Genomic DNA, 22,429 nt, shown 5'->3' with positions numbered 1-22,429 from the left:
TCTATGTTCTTTCCTTGGGGAAGGTTGGGAAGGGGCGTGGCATGAATCCTCTGCTCTCTTATCATTCTTGAGGCCATTAAGGGATGAGGGACGTTCTGCAGTGGGCGCACTTTGCCATTTGGTAGCGATTTCCTTCTTCGCAAAAATGAAGGACCACCAGGATCCAACCAGCAGTTTCATAGTGCAGAGGGATCTGAAGGGATGGCAATGCTTACAGGGGTCACAGTCAGAAGCCCGGCACCCTTTTGGCATAAGCATACTTGCAGCGGTATTGGGGTATTGGAGAGTTTTTGTAGTTCCACCGGGGAGTTTCATCTTTCAGGGCAGCCTTAACCCTGGGCTTTTATGGTGCTTTCAGGGTGAAGGAACTGGTGGCATGCAATAAGAAATATTGGCTAGGAGGACTTCAACTGGTGCATATGCAGATACAAGGGGGTTTGGTGTTCCTATCAATCCCTCTGTCAAAAATGGAGCAGGGCGGCAGGGGGACCACGTTTTATTGTACAGAGCGCAAGGGTGCTTGTGCTGTACCATAGGCAACCTTGAGACAGTCTTGGCCCATTGACCGCGGGGAGCAGGGGGTCCTCTCTTAATCCACGAGGATGGCACCCCACTCACCAAGATTCAGTTCACCAGGGTTCCTGGGTTAGCCCTCAGGGCGGCTGGGATGGACCCTTCTGAATTCAGTTCCCATTCCTTCAGAATTGGAGCGGTGGCAGAGGCCACGGCTAGGGATCTTACAGGGCAAGCATTACAGAGGTTTGAAAGGTGGCCCTCGGATTGCTATAAGCACTATGTTAGGCTGCACATGCTTTACGGCTAGGTCGCTTTTCCTATAACTGTGCCTTTTCTTCGTTTTTTGCAGTTTTCATGTCCAGTGACGCAGGAAGGAAGTTTGCTGATGGATTGTGGGATCCTCGTGCAGCCCAGGTGCCCCCCTGGGGGCCAGGTGAAACTGAAGTATGGGTTGTAGGCCATTATTATGTAAAAAAAGTTGAGACATGCTTTTTTCACAGGAAATTATATGGGATGGGCCCGTCGGGCGGGTTCCAACATTTCTTTTCATGGGCAAGGGGGTTGTGCCTGGGACAGTTATGGAGCATGTTGGAGTCTTTGTTGGTTAAGGGATGCACACCCACCGGAGTTGTGGGGGTACACCTGAGGGGCAACGATTTGGTAAACAAGGGCAGGAAGGGCATGTTCAGGGCACTGATCAACGAGATAGGGTGGTTGGCAAAGAGATGCCCACAGTCAGTTTTAGCGTGGTCCCACATCATCCCAAGATTAGAGTGGAAGGCGATTAGGTCTGGACCCTGAACCATTCTGTTAAGAGAATTAATAAGAAGATGTATACGTTGATTAGGTCCCCAGACCATCTCACATGGATGCATTAGGGGGGGGGTGAGAGCGGTTTTTCTTACAGGATGACGTCCACCTCTCAAAGTTGGGGAATGAGTTTCTCTTAGAAAACTTGATGGCATGGTTGACCAGGGCATGAGACAAAGCATGACCTTGGGTCATGTGTGGGGGCGTGGCAGATAGTTGGAGAACTATCCTTTACTGTGGCTGTAAGGTCATGATTGGTGGGGCATTTACGGTCCTTAGTAGGCATCCCCATTGTTAATCGGCGTAGCTGGTGGGGAAGCAGTATCTCATGGAACTCCAGTGGGGCTTTCGGCCAGTCGACTGGAGGGTGCAAGGGGTAGGGAAGGGCACGCTTCCAGCAGGTCCTTGCGGCCACTCGCTGCTCAGGGGTGGAGGCTCCAAGTTACCATAACTGCGCAGCACCTTGGGGTGGTATTTGAGGACAAAGGGGCTGCCCGAGGTAGGTAACCTTCTGGGCCTCCTGCACAAGGTCACTCTGGGGGGTCTTGGGACCAGTCATGACCTTGCCCGTAAGCTCAATGCAGGATAGGCAGAAACAATGTATATATTCTTTAGTTTAGTATTAGGAATGGCTATTGTATTAGAATCTCTGTTAAGGTTAGCCATCCACAAATATTGTAAATAATATTGTACAAAAATATCGTAAATAATATTGCATGGAGTGTTATGGGGGGAGCGGTTGTCTCTTCTTAATAAAATAGGCCAAGGTTACTACGACCCCTAACCAAAAAAAAGCTCTGTTGGTATTTTGTGTGTGAACTATGCCTGGGGGGGGGGGGTGGTAACCACAAGGTCACAGGAATAGGGGTGTTTAGGGGCGGGGACTCTGCAATGCCTGTTGCACACACAATTTTTAACAAAACTGAGAGCTAAACTGTACCCCCCTATTGGTAATCACGATAGAAGGTATGCCATGTAAGCTGATAAGGTGTTGTGATAACGCTATTGCCAACTGATGAGCTGTGGCAACCCTTTCAATGGGAAAAAAGAAGACTTTTTTTAAGATGGTCCATTGTAATAAAATTCACTTTATGCAGTGTGCCATAGACCCAGTGGTACTGGTAGTGGTAGTAATAGCCTCCAAGGTGTAGAATGTGACGTTTTACTTTGTGTGCATAGTGTGCAAGTGCTTATATCTTTAAAATCCTTATGTCACCAAAGTTCTCTGTCCCCTGGATGTCGTGCTTACGGTGCCAAATGACACCAGTGTAAAACCTATTGCTGTCAATCAATCATAATCTGGTAAACATAAATTACCTGTTTCAAAGAATAAACCTGTAAGGAAATGCCTTCTTTGGCCTTGTCACCCCTAAGGTTTTGGAGTGATGCTGATTTTTTTTTACTCTTAGAGTGCATTGAGACCTGCTAACTAGACCTCAGCGCCAATGCTCTAAACCCTTACAAGTGAATGCTTAATTGACGTATACTCAATTGGCATAAGTTAACTTACTTATAAGCCCCTGGTATATGGTACCAGGGGTACCAAGGGCCTATAAGTTAAAGTGTCCCTAATGGGCAGCAGCACTTGTTGTGCCACCATGACGTTGTCAATAGTTTAACCCCTTCGCCGCTCGCGATATTTCCCCTCTGTGCTGGGGGGCAGGGGGGCGCGTACATCTCCCCCATGCTCATGACGAGGTCAGCTCGTCATGAGCCACGGCGCTCCGGTGCTCATGACGAGCTGAGCTCGTCATGACCGCGCCGTTCCAATGGAACGTTCAGCACAGCAGGGGAATCAGCCCAGCGTGCGAGCGTTCCATGGAACAGGCGCGGTCATGACGAGCTCAGCTCGTCATGAGCACCGGCGCGCCGTCGCTCATGACGAGCTGAGCTCCTCATGAGCATCCAAGGTGTTAAATGTCAAAGTCAAAATAGCAGTTTAAAACTGCTCTACCAGTCTGCAGTGGCACGCTGGGAAACCGGTTTTACTCTGTCACACTCATGGTGGCATATACCCCTGCAGCAAGTCTATCGAGTCCTAAGGCACTTTGCTGTATATTAAAAACTTGGGCATGTATTTTTATACCTCCTAACAGTAAAACCCCCAAATCGTCATTTTTACTGCAGAAAAGCTAGCAACCCCCCTTGGAACTGCTAAAATTGGAAAATCAAGATATCAAAATAACTGTTACATTAAACCCACCTTGATGCCCAGGTTGAATATAATTTTTTTTTTAATGCAATGTGAGGGAATTCCCAGGGGTGGACCCACCACTAATAAGGGAACCCCGATATATCCAGTGTAGATTCCCAACCGTAAAGAAGATGAGGAAGCACCCTGAACTTCGAAAATAACAGATGACTTTTCCCTCCTCACACAGAACGCAGGAAGTGACCCGGACGTAATCCTTCCCGAGGTGGGCGGGCCTGAAGCCCAATTCACCCAATCAGAAGCAACAACGAAAGGTCAAGACCAGCAAAAAAGGCGGAAAGACGAAACGTCAGGTGTTCCAGCGGAGAAGAATCCGAAGCCACACATTTGAGAGACCGAAACGCTGTTGAGGAGCAACACTGACACCGGAGTAAAAGAAGCCGAAGAAGAGGATCCGGACCCCCTCAGACGTGGACAGAAGAGTGATGGATCCCGGAGGACGTGCGTGCCGCCACAACTCATGAGAGTTGTGGCTCTTAGCAGTACGTGATGGGACGGGGAAATCAAGGGAAGGGGGGGATAAAGCACAGGGGAAGAGAGTTGGTGGTGGCTCTGCTTTTGCTTCTCCCGTTTTCAATACAAGCTGTTGTTCTTAATGACGGCCCCATATTATGCCCATATATTATCAGACAGCTGTTGGGAGCCATAATATATCGAGATCAGTAACTCCATCTCTATCAACCCTTGCGACCTCCCTCTTAAACTCTCCCTAAGCCCTCACAGTTTTCCGTGCACTTTATCTTTTCACTTGGTATGTGACGGTAACCAAACCTATAGAAGGACAGCCTTAATGACCGCTGCCTTTTTCTTGTTTCTTTTGGAGCACATTCCAGGATCCCGACTGAACCCCAGTAGCCCATAGCTGTGCCCTTGAACATTACAGAAGACAGACCTCTAATCAAAATCCCTGGAAAGACATCCTACTCCCAAATCCTGTGCTGCAAACAGGCCTAAATCCAAAACATACTGTGTTCATCCTGACCCGAATTCCTTTTGTTACCAAACTGTGTTACTTACCACCAATAAATATCTCAGTATTAACCCCATACGGCCTCCTCGCTTCTGCTTCCGACCATCCCTCTGACATGCAACTTTTAGAAAGTTGCTACTCTATTGACCACATTTTCCAGTGGCCATTCGCAGATACTGGCCACAAGGCAACCTTCTGCATTCCTAAGGAGAAGTGTGAACTCCCAGGAGAGGGATCAATAGGGTCTGCTTTTGGAAGAGGTGTTACCTCCCCCTGCAGGAAGCCACACAGTGTGTGAGCTCAAAGTGGGAGCTTCAAAGGGGAAGCTACCTTTTAAGGGCAAATTGTTGACACACATGAGAGGGGCTGCTTTTTTGTTCAGGTAGAAGGGTTGGTGTTCAGTACAAAGAGGGAAGACCAGTTGCCAAGTCGTTTTTTTCTGTGGGGGTGTAGCCCTTGGGTAACTACACCCCCAGGGTGGGCTACCAATCTCCACACACAGAGAGAAGAGTTCAGCCATCTTGGGAGTGGGCAGAATGTTGCACTCTGGGACAGCTAGATGCCACACATTGCAGAAAATCATCAAGTGGAAAGGTCCTAGTAGCCCATTGGCTATTAACCACTGCACCCCCAGAGGGCACTTTCTAGGCATAAATATACACCTCTGGCATCCAGACCTCAGATCACATCGGAACCTGAGAGAGGACCAAAGAAGGACTGCCCTGCTGTTCCCTGGACCTTGCAAGAGAGGCTGCACCAGCTGATGGACTACACCTGCTGATCCTTGAGCTAGCATAGACAGGAATGTGCAAGTGGAGCCTGGCTCAACAAAAGGTCACTCCTGAGCCCCAGATAAAAGAGGTGTACTCCAAGAGTCGGTTGGCTGAATTCCTGTTATCGTACGAGGTCAACAAAAGTTGACAAAGCCTTTCCTATCTAGTCTGTGGCCACAATCCCTTGATCGCAACCGACTGCTGTTGTGCAGCCAGGGAGAACAAGTCCCAATGCTCAAAAGAACTGGGTAAGTCATTGGAATGCAGTTTGCTTACTCAAGATGGACACTAGCCTTGACCAAAGGGGACCAATGGTTTCACTGTGACTGGGAGACCAGTAGTCCAGTGGCAACTGGGCTTTTGCTGGACTCAAGAAGGCTTCAAGGAACATCGACTCACCAAGACCGGGGACTGAGTAGTAGCCCCAGGAGACCCCCGTAAACCTCACTGCACCCTCAGCATCTTACAGCATCTTCAGCATCTTGTATCTCTTGCATCAGGACCACTCCATTATAATCTATGGCGGGTCAGCCATAGGACCTGGAATTGGACTGGAGCCTGCTTTGGTGACAAGGTAACTGTCCTGCAGATCCTTACTGGTCTACCTGACCCCCCCTGTTAGGACAGGTGGTCGGCCAAAGCAGGCCACAGTACCAAAGCACACCTCTTTCAAAGTTTCACACAGTTTCCTGTTGTGAGTAGGGGAGATGTAGTGTTAAAAAAGGTTGCTATCGGATAGGAAACATTTAAGGAGAAAAACTGCCTGCACAAGGAGATGAGTTGAATATGCTGTAGTCAAGGAAGTCCTCAGTTAAGCTCTTTTCCTTGGGTGCTTTAGGATGCTTAGATTCAGAATTATCATTTCATGTTGGAAATCTCAACAGTGAGGACTAGTAAGGTGGAGAAGTTAAACAAGCTGATTGTTTTGTTTTTGTTACTCTTGGTGTATCAAGGCACCTCCTGGCCTTATTTCTCAGTATATTAGAGGTGATGATTTTTGTATCCTGAAGGCAAGACTACATCATATAGAATTATGGAGGATGACCTTGTCAGTAAATTGCTTTCCTTGCTGCACAGCTCCACTTGGTAGCTGCTGCCCCCAGACCTTTCCAGGATCGAGACCCCTGTTCCCTGGTGGTCCAGTAGGGAGCATCTCTGCTTTGCTGCTACTCTCATCCCTGCTCTCTGCTTTTATGCATTTTTGCTCCTCTGCTCTCTTTCACCTTCTTTTTTTCTCTTACTGCTTTACTAATCTATTTTATTCACTTCTTTTATTTCTCCTGTTTTTGTGCCTTTTTCCTTTCTGTGTCCTTGCCGCTGCTCATCCCCCCAGCTCTGCCCCCGCAGCCCGCCCCTCCTCTAGCACTGTTTTTCCACCTCCCAGCTGTCCAGCTGTCCTCAACACAACCTAATGGCGGCTGCTGTGCAGTGAAGGAGCAATTTTACTGACTTTGCCAGTAAATTGCTTACCTCACCACACAGCTCCGCATGGTAGCTGTGATCCCCTGACCCTTCCAGGTCCTCTATTCGAGCCCCCATTCCCTCGTGGTCCAGTGGAGAGCATCTCTGCTCTGCTGCTGTTCTCAGTCATGTTGTTTGCCTTTCTGCCTTTTTGCTCCTCTGCTCTCTTTCACCTTCCTTTTATTCTCTCTTTGCTTTTCTAATAATTTTTTTTTTATTCACTTCTCTTATTTCTTCTCTTTTTGCGCCTTCTCTCCTTCCCTGCCCTTGCCACGGCTCATCCCCCATGGCCTGCCACCCTCCAGAGCCGTTTTACTGCTTCCCTGCTGCATGCCTCCCAGCTGCCAGCCCTCTCCAACACTACTTAATGGCAGCCGCTGTATGGTTGTGCTGCTGGTGAGCTGGAGGTTTGCCAAAGGCAAACCCATTGTGCCTGTCCGCATCTGGACTGCACCCAGCTCCACGGCGCTGGTTCTAGGACCATCTACTGCTATGCCTCTAGCGCCCTCCACAACGGATGTTCCACTGCCTGCCATCTCGCATCGCCGAAGAACACCCAAGGCCTGTCCACTTGCTGCAACTGCACCTTCGCCTGGCTCTGCACACCACACCCACCAACTGCACAACCCTCAAGAACCCAACCCAACCACCTCAGATGCATCCTACTCAATAGCTGATCCCTCAAAAGACTCGCTGTGGAGATCTGAGACCTGTTCGACTCCATCTCCCCTGACGTCGCGTTCTTTACGGAAACCTGGACGAACCCCACCTCAGCCCCAGACATTGCAACCGTCATCCCTGACGGCTACAAAATCATCCACAAGGACTGCATCAACTGACTGGGAGTACATCATCATTGTACACAAAAACACCCTTCACCTCACAACTAGCTCCGATGACCACTCACCCGACATAGAGCACCTCCACTTCCAGATCACCACCCAGAACACCACCCTCCACGGCACCCTCATCTACAGACCTCTCGGACCTCGCCCCTCCCTTAAGCAAAGCCATACCTGACCTATTTGCTTAACAACGCTCTTGCCTCAACGGACTACATACTACTCGGCTACCTCAATTTCCACCTGCATAACCTCGACGACCACAACACCACATCCTTTCTGGAGAACCTCACCACTATTGGTCTCACACAACTGATCCCAATGCCTTGCCACTCAGCAGGACACATGCTGAACCCCATCTTCTCTGCAAGCAACAACATCTCTGTCAGCCACACCTCTGAGCCACACTGGACTGACCACCACTGCGTCCACTTCTTCTTCACCAAACCCACCATACACCACGCGATCCTCGCAGAAGCTGGAACAAGGTCACCAAAGACCAGCTTACCTCTGCCCTCAGCAAAACCCCATCACTGACACCCACAGACACTAACACCTCAGCATGCAACTTCTACCGCCGGATTTCCGACTGCACCAACACACTGGCTCCCTCAGGAAACCGTCAGGAGAGCAGCCCTCCAAGAAAGCCAGCTGGTTCCCCCCCTGCCCTCCAAGAGTCCAGGTGCACCTGCAGACAGATCGACACAAGATGGAGGAGCAGCCAGATTGTGGCAGACCACGCTGTCTTCAAAACCACCGTTATCGCACACCACACCCTCTTCAGAACAATAAGGAAAACAGCCCTCCAGGAACGCATCGGCACAACCCGCACAACAGCAGAGAACTCTTCGCTGTTGTCAAAGAATTCACCAAACCCGACACAGAGACAGCAGACATTTCCCCTCTCAAGATCTCTGCAACAACCTCACCACCTTCTTCCACTGCAGGGTCAAGGAGATCTATGACAGCTTCACAAACCAAGTCCCACCCGTAACCACCGCACCCAGTGTCTCCAGACCCAAGCAAACCTTGACCAAATATACTACCCTTACCTCTGATAACACTCTCAGAATCATGAAGAGCATCCACTCTGGAGATCTCTCAGACCCGTTCCCTCACTACATCAACAGAGCTGGCACTTCCAATGCACTCGAACTCTGCCACACCATCAACTGCTCCATCGAGTACCCCACCTTCCTGGAAGACTGGAAGCATGCAGAGATCAACCCCCTGCGGAAGAAACCCTCTGCTGACCCAAAGGACCTCAAGAACTATAGATGCATCTTTCTGCTCCCCTTCCCATCCAAATTCATCGAAAAGGCCAACAACATGAAACTCTCCGAGTTCATCGAAATGAACCACATCCTGGACCTCTCCCAATCAGGTTTCAGAAGCAACCACAAACGATATCTGCACCCTCCTCGACTGAGGCAAAACCACTGCCCTCATCTTCCTGGACCTCTCAGCCGCCTTTGACACGTCTCCCACCACACCCTCAGTGCCAAACTCCACAACGCCGGCTTCCGCAACAAAGGCCTAGAATAGATCTACTCCTTCCTCACTGGCTGAACACAGAGAGTCAGACTTCCACCGTTCAACTCAGAACGCACAAAAATCAGCTGTGGGTGCCTCAGGGATCCTCCCTGAGCCCCACCCTCTTCAACATCTTCTTGGCCCCCCTGACAGCCATGGTCAGAAGCCACAGACTGAACATCATCTCCAAGGTCGACAACACACACAGCTGATCATCTTCCTCACAGACGAGAGGAGTTGGCCTGATGGCTAGAGCGGTCAACCTCGAATCTGGGGAACTGGGTTTGAGTCTCTGTAAGGATGCTGAACATCCTGTGATTCTGGGCAAATCACTTAATCTCCCCGTACCTAACAAAAAATGGATGTGTCCTCATGTAACGCAACTGGTGCTTGTAAAGCGCTCTGATACCTAATACCTTTCGGGTCAAGTTCGCGCTATATAAAACTCCGTAAAAAAACTGCCACCTAGAGCTACATCCACATTGGGACGAAAGCAGTCGCCATCTGGATGTAGGACAGCTGCCTCATGCTCAACTCAGACAAGACCGAAGTCCTCATCCTGGGTTTCACCCCCTCCTCCTGGGACCACTTCTGGTGGCCCGCGGTTCTCAGAACCACCCCCACACCCATGGACCACGCACAAAACCTCAGAATCATCCTCTGCTCCTTGCTCTCAATAAGCTGCCAGATCAACTCCGTCTCATCCTCCTGCTTCCACGCGCTCCATCTGCTTCATAAAATCTTCGGGTGGATCCCCACCGAGTCCAGGAAAATGGTCACCCATGCGCTTGTCAGCAGCAGACTCGACTACGGCGAAGCACTCTACGCCGACCCCAGCCAGAAGCTCCCAAAAATACTCCAGCCCATCCAGAACACATCCGCCAGATTCATCCTGAACATTCCACGTCGCCGACACATCACCAGCCACCTGAGACACCTTCACTGGCTACCTATCAACAAAAGAATTACCTTCAAGCTACTCATGCATGCCTACAAAGCCCTCTACAAAGCCAGACTTGCATAACTCAACCACCTCCCCTCCATCTACACTCCCAACAGACATCTCTGCTCCACCCAACTGGGCTAGGCCACCATCCCACGGATCCGCCAGACCACAACTGAAGGAAGATCCTTCTCCTCTTCGCTGCAAAGACCTGGAACTCCCTGCCTCTGCACCTCAGGCAATCACCATCACGGCCGCAATTCAGGAAGGACCACAAGACCTCGCTCTTCAACTGAACCGCAGAGCCCCCAACCCATCCTCACCCCACTCAGCACCTTGAGACCCTGACGGGTAAATAGACGTGCTTTGTAAGAATCCTGATTGATTGAATTTTCTAAAGTTTCTATAAGAGATAACATCAAGGTCATCGAGGTCATATTCCTGAATAAAAGCAGATATGTACATGACATGTCCATATCTGCTGTGAGGATATTAAGTTGCTAGTACAAGAATAGACTGTGCTTTTGAGGGTACTTGGGGGAATTGGTCCAAGATTCTGTCTGTGGTGTATGGTTCAGTCAATAGTAAAAATGGGGTGATGTGTGGCATCTACAATTGTGAAGTAACCAAGGTTGATGCTAGGGTTGAAGGTGGTATGGGTGGTGGCTTGTTTGTAGGGGTTAAATCTAGAGTGTAGGTGCTCTGATGTGAGACTGTCAAGTGTGCCTTATGCATGGAGGGTCAGGAGGGCAGCTTTAGTGGTGAGAGTGCATGATGGAGAGAGAGGTGTGCTCTGGGGCTTTTGTTTTGTTGAGTGGGGGTGATGTAATTTCAGTTTGATAATATTCAAGTTGTTTGTGAATTAGATGAAATAGTTGTGTTTGGCCAGAAAGAGGGGGGGGCAGTACTGGAATAGACGGCATGGAGTCACCTGTCTTATGAAGGTCGCTGATAATGGTGGTAGGGTCTGTCTGATATGTCACTTTGTACAGTTCGGGCTGGACTGTTCCTATTGGGCGCAGGGTCAAGACTGATTTGCATATGGCTGGGTCCAAACTGGAATGGCATGGTGAGCAAAAAAACGATGCATTTAGGCCCAGATCTCTGTACTGAGGTGAATGTATAACATTGTTCTGCATTCTGTCCATCAATTGTTCTTTTTGAGTTTGTACACTTATGGAGCTCCCAGGCAGGACTTTGAGCTTGGTTAACACAGGAAGGTTGTATAGGTGGTGGTAGTGCATACATGCCAACATTTCAGAAGAGCAAAGTGGGAGATTTAAAAAAAAATCGGGAGAATGGGGCCTTGAATCGGGTTACTGGCATGTATGGGGGGCTTTGGAAGTGCGCTGCTGCAGGTTCGGACATTTGAAACGCAAATGCACGTTTTTTTCTTACCTTTCAGAAGCATGGAGCATAATGGCAGGCAGAGAGAGGGTGATGCAAGTGTTGTACACTGGCCTGGCACAGGTTGCTGACAGTGCATGCACCACTCCCCCCCCCCCCCCCCCCCCCCCCCTCGGCAGCCCGGGCTGAAACAGCTTCCCCTGCACACACAAAGCTGTCCCCTCCCCCAGTACTTCACAGGTCTTTAAAAGACCATTCCCTTGTTAATGACGCTTTGTTGTTTTTTCACCCCATCGAGAGCCCCTGCATCGCCACTCTTTGTTGGAAGAATTAGCACTTTAAACAATACCAAGCCCTGTCAGCTGAAACCCCCAAGGAATCGGGTTTTGACTTGTAGGAATCGGGAGGCGGGAGACTAGCCTTCAAATCGGTAGTCTCACGCCTGAATCGGGAGGGTTGGCATGTCTGGTAGTGGGGGTGGGGGCAACTGAATCCTAAGAGATCTCAAGTGGTCTCACACCATATGTGAGTAGGTCATCCAGTACTTTTCTACTCGAATTGTCATCCTACATAACTTACAATCAAAAGAATGCCCATCTACTCATCTCGAGTCCTAAACGCCCTCCCGTCTCCAGATTTCTAAAGAGCTGGAGTCCTACCACTACCTATGTTGTGTTTGAATTTGTACATTATTATAATGTGTTGGCTTTATGTTCTTCGTATTTTCCCATATACCAGCAGCTCTCTGCTTTCTCTTGACAGTACAAATATAGTTTTTCTTTCTTTATGGTATTGGTGCCAATGGTGTCTGCAGTATCTGTATCGGGCCTTTATAAATATAAAAAATAAATAAAAAACTAAAGGACTCAGTTAATCACCGACACCTGATATAGTCAGCTTTTTTTTAAAAAAAAGCATTGCAGTGTACATGAAGCACAACAAAAAAGACGACGAAGTCTGATTTTTCTCAAAGGGGAAATGTTTTGTCTTTTCTCGCTGCAACTGTATGAGATTACGCAATGAAGGAACTATAAATAGAAAGTGTTGCGCTCCGGCAGGAGAATCACGTTTTAATGGTATTAGCCCCTCGCTTTCCCTCTGTACGGAGAGGTGTTAAGCAGAATTAGCGCCTCTGCGCGAGAACACCCACAAAGAAACACGCCATGGATGCAAACACACCAGAGAATCCCAGCGGCTAATTAAGTCCTGACTGCTTGGTGTCAGCAGCGCGAAACGCTCTCCTTGACACCACGATGTTTCCTGTCCCCTCAGTCACATGGGAGGCCTAACGAGCTGGAAACCAACAACGCCTTGCTGTTGAATTCCAAGCCTACACCTGTTTTGCTGCGCCGGTACTCCTCCCAAATTGCTCCTGTTGAAAAAGGGAACATCTGCGGATCAAAGCAGCGTCTGGCCTGGGACAGGCCATGGGGTGAATTAACACCTGTGTAGCAGTTTGAGGCTGACTTCCATGGGCAGGGATCCCGGCACTCGCACAAAAGAACCCCCGTCCGGGGTACTGGAGAGGCGCCCTGCTCACAAACATGCTCACGGAAAGGTGAGAAATAAAAAGAGGACTGGTTACTTCCTTCTCTTTACGTCGAGCCGTGTGAGGTCCTTAAACGGTGGCCCATTGTCTTATCGCACAGCTGACACCTTTCTCTTCTTTATGGCTGAGATCATCGCCCATGTAACGACCTCGTCACATTGTCAGCTAATGGAACACAGTCCCCCACCCTCAGAGCCACTTAGCGGGGAGGATCTGTAATTAGCACATCGGCTGATAAGGCACACCAAATACAGAAACCTCCTAAAGTGTAAAAGGACTCTTTATTAGGCCAGGCTGATGGGCCAAAATGAATGTATGTACATCAATGAGTAACTCATTTCACTAAAGGATGCGAAATGGCCAGAGCTGCTAACTGTGGGAACTGGGGAATCAGGTTCATGTCTCAGCGTCAGCTCACCATTCTGTGATTCTGAACAAATCACTGAAATGCACCTTTATCAATATTCAACGCAACACAGCAAGCCACCTTGCTGCGTTGCGTGAAATTGTGAGGACAGCAATGCGCCATAATTAACATTATATGGTGCCTTTCTGTCCTCTCCTTGTGATGGCGCAGTTTTGGCTGACTACCACCAACGCCGTCACCCTCACGTCAAGTGCAACGATTCCTGAATTGCAGGTAGGAAAGTATTTGTGTAAGAAGGGACACCTTCCTGCTCAAAAACAATTGCCTGAGGCTTTTTCCACTTTCTATGTGTCCAGCAGATCGCATCACATGTAGAAAGAGGAAAAAACAAGGCCTGGGCGGTGAAATCCTTCCGTTCGCAGAGTTTTTCTCACTTCACGGAGCACGCAGAGCTCTGAAAACTTCACTCCAAATTTTCCTCGCTTGCGCTCACCAATGTTAAGTTGACGAGCGAGGAAAATTCAACGCTAGACCACCTCCCAGCGAGAATGCTCAACACGGGCTGTCGCAGATGGCCGCTATAACTCGCATTGAGAAACCTTTCGTTCACGTTGAGGAAGCAGCAGCTCGATTTGAACTTCTATTAGAGCGTCAGACAGAAGCAACAGCCTTTTGTGCTGCTCATGGTGCCGTTTGCGCCGATTTTTCGGTGCATGCAATCCCCCTCTTGCAGAACTTAGCGTAGCGTGACTGAGTTTTTGCCACTTTGCAGAGTTCCGTATAGCAGAACTCCGCAAACTCCGCCCAGACCTGGAAAAAACAAGGAGTAATAAAGATATTTCTCCTTGCTAAGCCTCCCTGGAAAGGTGTAGCATTTGAATGCATTTCCAGGACTTTTACTCATGGTAAATTTGGGATTGCGCCAAATCCATGAATGGGTGCGTGGGAATGAAATGGAATGCATGGAACGTACGCTGCCTTGTGTTACTCTAGATTTACCAAGCACCGCAGGTGTATTCAAGGTAGCCTTGTGAGGCTTAGTAAATCTGACTTTGGTGTTGTGTTGCCCTTATGTTACTTGCGTGACACAAGGGAAACACCGCACTTTGATAAATATGGCCCTTAATCTCCATATTGCTAAAAAAGGGACGTGACCATGTGTGATGTAACTGGTGCTCATGTAAAGCACTCCAATACCTTCAGGTGGAGTTTGCTCTACATATAACTGCAAAAAAAGAACAACACAAAAATATGACCTAACATACCATCACCACCCAGTTGTCCAAACAAGGTGAATAACAGCTACCATCCAAATTTACAAACCCAGACTCATACAAAAAAGTGCACACCACCCAAGTTGTTCCTCTCTTGCTCCGGAACACCTAACCATTGCCATGAAATCCTACCTAATTCTTTGCCCTGAGTCCCTAACTCCTAACTGGATACATCCACCCTCAACACTCCATCACTTTTCAAACTAGTGCCTCATCCCCTTCTCCTCCTGCCTCAAACCTGTCCAAAAGCATCAATATCCAACAACATGAAACACCACTACCTTAGACTCCAACTAAGCAACCAATCACCAATGAAAAAGAGCGTCTAAACTGTAGCTTTCCAAACAAATCCACGTAAATAAATAATACCCACAAAAATTGGCCACACTCATAAATTAGAAAGAAAACCTTTACAACCATCATAACAAATGATCTTACCCCCAGCCTTCAAACCAATAGCAACAGGTTAGTGGGTTTGACCGAACTAATACCTCCAACAAGATTAAATGATCTGCTGGAAGGAGGAGCAAACTTTAGCCAGCAGTTAAGCAATAGCACCGGTTGCATTTTTAAATAATTCTTTTACATTTTTCATCGCATTTCTCCAGGCATTAAAAAAAGATACAAATGATTTTAAAATAATACAAATTCCACAAAATAAACACACATCGTGTTTTAACAGCAGTGTCTATGAATGCATAATATAATACTCGACTAGTGCACGCTGAGGCCACTTCTCGAGTGATAAAACTGTGATAACATTTTAATTCTGCACACTCCGACATACAACATGCAAAAAATAGTCTTTGTAACTGTCAGGACTGTCATGTGTAATGCGCAACTTCTGAACCATTCCTTGGTCTCTTTTTGAGAGCAGATTAACACTTGCAGGCATTGTGAACTTCACAAAGATTGAGAAGTTAAAAAAGAGTCAGTAAGAAAGCCAACTAAAACCATTTTTCGAACAGAATGCTTCAGAAAAAACATACAGCATAATGCATCAAGCGAAATTGCGATCGCAATCACAGCGAAACAGCGATTGCGATTGCAAATTCCAGTTCTGCAATGCATCAAGTTGAAAAGCAACAATTTGCGAATTCGCAAAACAAAGAATCGCTAAACCCGTCCAAACCCCCAGTGCGAGTCCTTAAAAGCAATTCCCCACATAATCTGCGAATTTGATAGCGAATTCGCAGTCAAATAGCAAATTCGCAAACAAATCGCTATCCACATGCATGAGCAATCGCAAATAGCGAAAACACCATAATTCTCAATATATGAGTTGCAATTTAAGGAGAAGCCAAAATAGGTGGTAACCATGAAGTCAAATTGTAAAAAAAAAAAAAAAGAGTTGGAAATAACAAACAGGTGTTGGCTAAATCAAACACACTTAAGGAGACTCATTAGGAGCATGAGGAAAGTCACAATGGCAGGTCTATACATCGTGACAAGGCGGCTGAGGCTCCAGGCTGCAGCCCAGAACAGACGCAGGATCCATGAACGCATCTTTCGGCTGCGGATTACACTACTGGGACAGACGGAAGAGAAGATCTACTCCAAATACAGGCTCAATGGGGCAATGATTAGGAAGCTCATCAGAGACCTTGAGCCCCGGATGCAGCACCCAACACGGAGGACCAATGCCGTGCCCACCAATGTCCAGGTCCTGTGCTGCCTGCACCTCCTGGCCTCCGGCAGCTTCCAGGGGATAGTTGCAGTTGCAGGGGGTATGTCCCAGAGTACACTTTCACGCTGCCTGCCGAGTTTCCTGGATGCCATGCTGAGCCGGATACATCACTACATCACCTTCCCAACAACCCAACAGGACTTAATGCAAACTAAACTGGACTTCTATCATACCACCCATTTCCCCCATGTAATTGGCTGCATCGACTGCACCCACATACACATCTGTCCACCCGCAGAAACCGAATACATGTACCGGAACCACAAGTCATATCACTCCCTCAACATTCAGGTGGTCTGCAATGTGAAGACCATCATTACAGACATTGTGGCACAATACCCAGGGAGCACGCATGATTCGTTTATCTTCCGGCACAGTGGCATACACACCCGCCTGGTCAGGGGTGAATTTGGCGAGGGACATCTCCTAGGTAAGTACACATGCCCACATACAGTATGTTAAGATCATGTTGCTGCCGTAGCAGGCACTGACCCTCTGCTCCTCCCTTCAGGTGACAGCGCCTACACCCTCCGTGAATACCTCCTCACCCCATACCTCAACCCAGCAACACCACAGGAAAGGAGGGACAATGGTGCGCATATACACACCAGAAATGTGATTGTGCGAACATTTGGCATGTTAAAGAGTAGATTCTGCATCCTCCACAAGACTGGCGGGGCTCTCAAATACCGGCCTGAGATCTGCTTCCGCATCGTGGCCTTGTGCGCCATGCTTCACAATATTGCCACCAAGCGGAGGATACCTGTTGAGGTGTCTGGTAGTGAGTCGGAGGGGGACAACCTGCCACCTGCACATGTGCATCATGCACACGGGGAGAATCCTGCTGAAGGTCACAGGCGCTGCGCGCACATCACACAGAACTATTTCTAGTGCATCCATACCCCTCACACAACACTGCACTCATGCAAGCCACATCAAAGATTGACATGAGGATGATTTGTTGTCAAAATAAAGCTTGTGTTTATTTCACACAGTCTCAATGTGCTTCCATCGGCAACAAATAAGGGTACAGCTTTTAAACATCCAAGGTCATGTAACCTGAGTTGGTGTGCATAGTTGCCTCACCACGGCACAGCCTGAAATGTAATTTAACTAGCGCCTCCTGCGGCGTGCACCCTGTCGCCTCTCACCCTCCACGTTAGGCTGGTTCTTTTGGGATGCAGTGTTGAGCCGGGCACTGCGCCTCCTGTCTGTTTGCACCGGCACAGACAGGCTTCTGAGGCTAGATGCCTCTTCGCTGGCATCATCCTCCCCCCTTGCATTGCTATGGTCTGCCGCATGTTGGTGCTCCACAACGTTGGTGACCTGCTCCAGGGCCCTTGCTACGTCAGCACAGCATTGGACCATCTGGATTTACATGGTCAATGATCTTTGAAAGAGCTGGGATGTGGCGTTCCCGATCAGGTGATTTGAACAGGTGTAGGCTGACAGCCGTGTGAGCAGCCGCGCTGCTCCATGGCTGCTGTGGAGGGCACGGAGCGCTGCTGCCTTGACCTGCTGCTGGAGTGGGCCCGCACACTTGCAGTGATTTGTGTCTGCCTCCTGGGTGGTGGTGGGGTCTGCTCTACTTCCTTATGTGCAGAGACGTGATGTTGTGCTCCGCCTGTAGCTGCAGGGGTGGCCCTGGGTGTCGGTGCAGGTGCAGGCTGCCTCTCCCCCTCCGTCTCTTCAGGTGTCTCCGCGATGTGGAGGATGTCACTGTCGGATGTGTCAGTATCCGCAGCACTTGTGATGTGGATGAGTGCATGATTACTGGTATGATTAAGGCAACCGGGATGTTGCAACATGCATGCAGACTCGCTATTGGTTAATGTCTGCATTCCCTGGCTGCTTTAGGGGTCTGTGCATCTTTACTAATCTGGCTGTGTTTGGATATCAAGGCACCTTTACACACTACAGGTTCCACAATGCATTTGGGGGTTTGGGAGGAGCAGGGACTGGAATACTGTGCTCACAAATATGGATAGCACTGGGGGCATGGGCATTGTTAGGGTACGGGGTCGCAGTAGCATGCCTCTAACCTTGACTTTGGTGTGTGGTGCGGGAGGTGTCCAGTTGGGCAACGCCCACTCTGGCTTCAGGGTGTATGGTGCCCTCCACTAGGTCCTCCATGGGGGTGTTTTCTGGGACTGTGGAGTGTCCCCCTCCCGTAGCCATTCTCTCCCCCAGTCTCTCAGCTATTCGCTCCTTGGCACGGCCTCTGAGGTCGTACCACCTCTTTTTTAAATCATCGATGCTCCGGTGGGTGACTCCCACCGTGTTCACCTTTGCCTTGATGCGCACCCAGATGCGCCTCTTGGTTGCCTCGGGCACCTTCTGGGACAGCTTCCAGAACAGTTGGTCGTGGTCCCTGCTCACTCCTTCGATCAGGTACTCAAGTTCTTTCTCACTAAACTTGTTTTTGCGCTTGCAGGCTTTTTCACTTGGTCCTGCAGCTTCCTGGGACATTGTGATTTGATTTCCACTCCTGTATGGGCTCTGCAGGGTGTGGCTCCTGGAGCTCAGTGCTCTGCCTCCTCCTGTATCAAGCTCTGTGCTCTGAATGATGCATGGAGCAGGCTACTTTCTGGTAGTGATGTCATCATTGGGCTCCAAATGTGACTTCACATTTTTGCGATCTCGCAATGTGTGAGATCGCTATTTGCGAGATCGGTAATTGCGAAGTCGCAATTAGGCTGTTGGAAACAACTGATTTTGTGATTTTGGAGGGATTTCTACGGAGTCGCATTTGGCGATTGCAGGCGGGTGCGAATCGCAAATATTTTGCGATTTTGATGGTGCATCCCATTCTTCGAATTCTTAATAGCGATTCTTTATTTTTCGCTATTTAGGATTCGCAGAATGGATGCTTGATGAATCTATAGGATAGTGGGGCTATAAATGGTCGGACAATTATGCAACACAAACTTTTTGACGGAACATTTTCTTGCAAAATCAGTTTTTCTTGATAGGCCCCTACCAAGGCCTGGACCTCCAAGTGTGTTTATTACAGCGTTGTTGTGATTTGGTGTGTAATTTTTATTTTTCAGCAGGTGCTGCAAACTCAAATTTGACACACCATTTACCTTTTAAGTAGCCAAATGTTCTGAGTGACGATGTCCAGCCTCTCCCCATTCACCAGTAATACATGTCGTTTCTGAGCCCCCCCCTTCTCCCATTGCAATCATGTAGAGCAGGCAATTTCAGGGTTCTTCTTTAATTAATTTATTTATTTAGTAAGAAGGGTATAGCTAAAAAATCCATAAATCCTGCCCATCAACAGAACCATGGTACAAAAGGTCAGGTGCACTTTGGGTAGCAACAAAAAGATTCTGTAGGGTAGACGAATGCTAGGTGTTGTATGCAATACAAAACACAGGCTTGATGAACACAGAATAGTCAGACAATAAAACTTGGTATGCCTACATATTTGCACATTTACAAAATAGGGTCACAGGAGCACTTAGGAGTGCAAGAGTGGGTAGACAACAATTAGCTGTGATCACTTTCAAGCATCAATAGGTCAGTCTTTAAGGACATTTTGAAAGCTGGGAGTGAGAAGATGGAGCGCAGTTCAGCAGGGAATTGATTCCATTGATATGATTCTAAAAGGTTTGGCTAAGCAGAATCAGGCGCAGCTAAGGTATGTTTGGAGCTGTGGGGATGAGAGTGTGTTCGAGAAACAATTTAGCACTAGGCAGAATTCTGGGTTCTGATTTAAGAGGGAAACCATTTCAGTCTGAGAGGAGTTTAGCACATGGGAATATATAGCCAGAAACAGGCAAATGGCTGAGTCAATCAATCATTCTGGGTAGGAGAAGAAAATGTGCACTTCAATGGCAGGAAATGCTGCAAGGTGGTTAAAAGAAAGGCAAATCCAAGGTGGCAGCGGAGTAAGAGCTCCACCGTGCTTCTTCGTGGAAACTGAGCAGATCCTGGTGTGATATTGGTAATTGTATCAACCTGAATTGGAAGAAAAAGAAACTCCTGAACAGAGAGAAATCTGGAAATGAGCAACAAGGATCCTTGAGAGCCCAGGAGACGAGAGAAGTGAAGAATTGGCTCAGACAAACCCAACAAACTCACCAGAACAACAAGATGCAATAACCATCTTCCACCATATGGCAGAGTCCACTGTTGAGGAGGAGCCCCAGATATTCTATCCCTTCAGAACCCAGGGCTCACATTTATCCCAGTTCACGTTGTTGCCAGGGAACATAAGAGAATGTGTTCAGAAGATCAATAAGGGTAGGCATGGTGACAGTCATAAGAATGTCATCAGTATACAAAAGTGTCTTCTCAGAGGCTGTATTAACAGACATCCCATGAATACATGGGCCTAGGACCCGCATACCCGCAGACTGGACTGTGCACCCCCAAACCCAAACGAGACACTGACAGAACAGACAGTATTTTGTGGGAAAAGTCACATTTATTGCAAGTGAATGATGTGCATAAAATGACATTAACATCATAAAGGGTCATAAGAAATCAAGAGATAACTTCATACAGTAAGCAATGAAGTACATCTTTTAAAAAAAAGTAGAAAACATGACTGAATGCTAACAGGCCTTATCTCTAAGTGCAAGAATACAGTTTACGCAAATGAGGTCTCTGCAATGAACAGTCCAACACCAGGGTCTTCGGCAATTTTTCATACCCATGGACCACACAGGTGGAACCATTTCCATCCAACTCACTGTACCCTTTTTCGCATCCCACGATCCCACGGCTCCACCCCCAGGCTGCCTGAGGAGCTACTATTAGTGTGCCCAGGAGCCATAGCCCATGCCCAACACAGGTAAACCACAAGCTCAAGCCCCTAAGTCAGTGTGTACATCCTCTAGATAAATCAGGATTGCTGCCCCATACCCTCAGTGCTATTCTGGGAAGTAGGACCTCTCTGCTGATTAGAAGCGAACATTGGAGTTGGGTTCCTGTCACAAGGGTGACCAGGGCAATGAGGTCCTTCAACCATCCCACTGCAGAAGAGAGAATGAGTGAACGCACATATGTCATCTATAAACAGATCAGTTCCCACATCAGAGAGATGAACACCATCTTGATAAAACATACTGTCGCCCCTCAGCAATTTTTGCAGGATATTCCATAGTCGCCCAGGGCCTAGGCACAACTTGGACATCTCTGAGTTCAGTTGCCTGAGGGACACGTTAATTTACTAGACCTAATGTCCTCATCCCAATTGCAATGCGGTACAATGTGCGACTAGGAGATGACAGCGTCAGGGTAGACCCTACCAAGGTAAGCAACTCTTTCCGGATTGCTAACCTGAGTGCCTTGCGGCCCAATTTTAGCAAATCATTACCATCAAGATGCACAATGACAAGGTCTGGGAACTGGTATCCCTCACGACCTCTGGTCTCTTCTACCAACAGTTGCAGCTGTGAAATCCAGAGTCCCCCGGCTCTGCACCACCGAAAGGAAATCACTCTCAGTGTCTCCAGCTTCGGCTGATGGAGCAGTTGCATCCTGTATGACACCCGCCAAACGAATGAATGGTCATCACCCACACAACCTTAGAAGGCATCCTACTAAATGAGAGCAAAGAAGAAGCATGAATACAGAGACACAGTATAAAGAATACAGAGTAGGGCAAATCAGGGTGAATATCATGCTTGAAGGATGCTGATGACCATCTACCTATTCTCTGAACTTCCTTGGGAGAAAGGACTGCCTCGGCCATAAGCATTGCTGCACCAATCCTAAAAGAGTGTGAAGAGTAACTGGTATGATTGACTTCTGCCACCTTAAGGGTGCAAGGCATTACCACAGTAAAGTAGTTGCGTGAAAGGCAGCCCTCGTTTACAATGAGAAATAATGCTCGAGTCTTGAAAGTAGGCCTAACAGCGAGGTTGGACTTCATGCGAAACACCCGACAAATAGGCAAGCCCATGGCTGAGCTGAGTTCCACACGTAACACTTCCTTATTGTTCTTTCCTAGATCTCCTTAACCAGATGGAGAGCCTATCCTGGTCCAAAAGGACATCTGCCCATTGCAGGCCACCCGCATAATCCAACTTAGATGATCCTACCAGTTCACTGACCCTGAAGGCATCATCGAATACCACTGTAAATGCAGCTGCAAACAATGCCACCTCGTGAGATGAACTGCACCCCTTGTGCA

The sequence above is a fragment of the Lissotriton helveticus genome, chromosome 6 (assembly GCF_964261635.1).
Source record: "Lissotriton helveticus chromosome 6, aLisHel1.1, whole genome shotgun sequence".
In the NCBI taxonomy this organism is placed as follows: domain Eukaryota; kingdom Metazoa; phylum Chordata; class Amphibia; order Caudata; family Salamandridae; genus Lissotriton; species Lissotriton helveticus.
Note: the sequence above shows the minus strand (reverse complement) of the source record.